Genomic DNA, 2,500 nt, shown 5'->3' on the forward strand with positions numbered 1-2,500 from the left:
AACCGCCCCAGGATTTGGGGGCATAGAAAAAACCAGTGGCCGTTGAAGGCGTAAGGTGAAATATGGCCTTTATTTCCTGTCTGACTTCGCTGTCCAGCAATCTTAAAACGCAGTCGCTCGGCGGGTTTACGAGAAGGTTATAGATATATCGGGGAAAGATGTACTTTATGATCAATTCTAGCTTCTGGCATGGTTTGAGAGAGAGCTTTCTAACCCTCCTCACCACACTCAGCAGCTCGGGAACAATTACGCCACAGTGTATGCCCTTCCATGGCCCCATTTTGGCACCTAGGTACCTGAAGGCCTCGTCGGGATCAATCGTTGGGATGGTGTTATTCCCAAGTTTAACTTTTGGTTCTTTAACGAACCAAGTTCGTCTTTCTGCGACTATTTGAAATATCTGACTTTTGTCCCGGGAGATGGTCATACCGAGGCCATTCAGATACTCGTTGAGCACATCCACTTGGCGCTGCGCTTCCCCGATATCGGCGCCGAGCAATACTACGTCGTCAGCGAAAGCCAGTACAGGGATCGTCCGTGAATCATTTATGTTTATCCCCCTGGTTTGATTCTCGATCAAATCCAGCAGTGGCTCCAAGCACAGATTGAATAGCAGCGGCGACAAAGGGTCGCCCTGCTTAACTCCCCTGAGGATCGTAATCTCGACCCCCATATTATTTTTAGTCTTGATCGTTGTCTTGCCCTCACTATACATACAACCAATCAAGTCGGTAATGGGGGTCGGCACTCCCTTCCTCCTCAGGCAGGGAACAATTGCCGAATGAGGCACTGTATCAAAGGCTTTTGAGATATCCACTATTGTGAATATCCCGCCTTTCTTTTTCTTACTATGATCCAAGGCAGCGCTCAACAGGTCTATGTTAATTTTACAGCCGCTCTCGGCGGTGAATCCTTTCTGCCTTGGATTCAATACAATGCCCCTTCTTATCCTCCCGTCAATAATGGAGGAGAAAATACGGCCGAGAATGGGGCCAATAGTTATTGGCCTCCAATTCTCGACCAGGCTGCTATTCTTGTTTGCTTTTGGAATTAATGTTGTTCTATTTTCCTTCCATATAGGAGGAAAATAGGAATAATAAATCAAGATGTTGTATAGCTTAGTTAATATTATAGGCAGGCCGGGGATCAGAAGGTGTTCCTTCTGGAAACCATCCGGTCCTGCCGCAGCCTTCATTCTTATTTTGCTTAGTTTCTCCGCCACATCCTCAACAGCAATTGGCGGGAAGATTTCGCATAAGGACAGCTCGGGGGCTCTACCTCCTGGGACAGGGACTTCGACAGGTCCTGTCTGGCCCCATAGATCCTCGTAGAGTCCCTTCACTTCCTCAGCACTAGGTGGATCCCTAGCCGGTTGGAGGAAGGCCTGATCATCATTTATAACAGCATCAGCCAACCTCTTTGGATTTTCAGTGAACAACTCCTGGCAACGTGCGAAGGAGTATCTCTTTCTAGCGTTTCTGTTCTTTCTATTGCTATTTTGGTGTGCAATCCGTCTATTGTTTTCGTTTCTTGCCCTCTTTTTGTTTTTATTAATTTCTTGTAGAGCTCCATAGAGCGTGCATTTTATAAAATCATTTATAGCGCTCTCAAGGGCTTCCCTATTTCCCTTGAGAGAGACCCAGATAGTCATCAGTCGAGTGTGGACCCACCTTAAAACAGGTGGCACCTCGACTTGTGTCGAAATAGCGGACTCCAATTGGAGTTTCCACTCTTGATATTCTGAACCGCTGATTCCAGGCTCTTCAAAGCACGCATTGCCTGGATCAACGGGATCGCACCCTCCCTCTGTCACCTGAGTTGGCTCTGTTTCCTCACCAATCAGTCTCAGCTTCTTTCGCTGATACCTGATTTGGTCGATCGTCTTGCTGGTGAGGATCTCGCTTATCATTTTATTGGGGAATTTGTGGTCCTTATAGGTCTCACAAAGTTCCCTTAATTGGGCCAACTCCTCCAACGTCCATTTTTTCTCAGGGGGGTCCGTTCCCCTTCTTTTGACGTTTCTTACGGCAGGGTGCGCATGCCGCTCGTGGGTAGACAGCCCTCTAAGCGTCCCAAAACTCATGGAGCAGGTTTCGCATCTGTGCGAGCCGCCAGCACTCTGACTCGTGCCTCTACAGTGAGGCAGGTGACATCTGGCCCCATGAAGCTTCGGGAAGCCTTTCCCACAGTCTTTGCATCTCCATTGGATGCGGGCTGTCACGTGATGTTGTTCCAGGTGCCGCCCTAGGTCTGATAACGACAAAAAGAAAAGGTCGATTTCCCTTTTCTGGCAGACAGGGCAGGCAACCTGGTCACCCACGATCGGTACCATTATTTCATTCGTGTCCGGGGATGTAGCCGGGTCGTCAACAGAAGTCCCCTCCAGAGCGGAAAAATCCGCCGCGGCGCCTCCGGGACCGAGAGACGCCGCGTCCGAGGCTCTATCAGAGTTTCGATTTACCATGATATTTTCTTAATTTTATTATTTTTATGTTACTTC

The 2,500-nt window shown here is 48.5% G+C and overlaps 1 pseudogene; it reads right to left on the minus strand.

Moving 5' to 3' along the window:
* The window catches only part of LOC126877382 (large subunit ribosomal RNA), an 8,463-nt pseudogene that overhangs the window by 2,365 nt on the left and 3,598 nt on the right, over positions 1–2,500 (minus strand).

The sequence above is a fragment of the Bombus huntii genome, unplaced genomic scaffold (genome assembly GCF_024542735.1).
Source record: "Bombus huntii isolate Logan2020A unplaced genomic scaffold, iyBomHunt1.1 ctg00000156.1, whole genome shotgun sequence".
Classification (NCBI taxonomy): Eukaryota; Metazoa; Arthropoda; class Insecta; order Hymenoptera; family Apidae; genus Bombus; species Bombus huntii.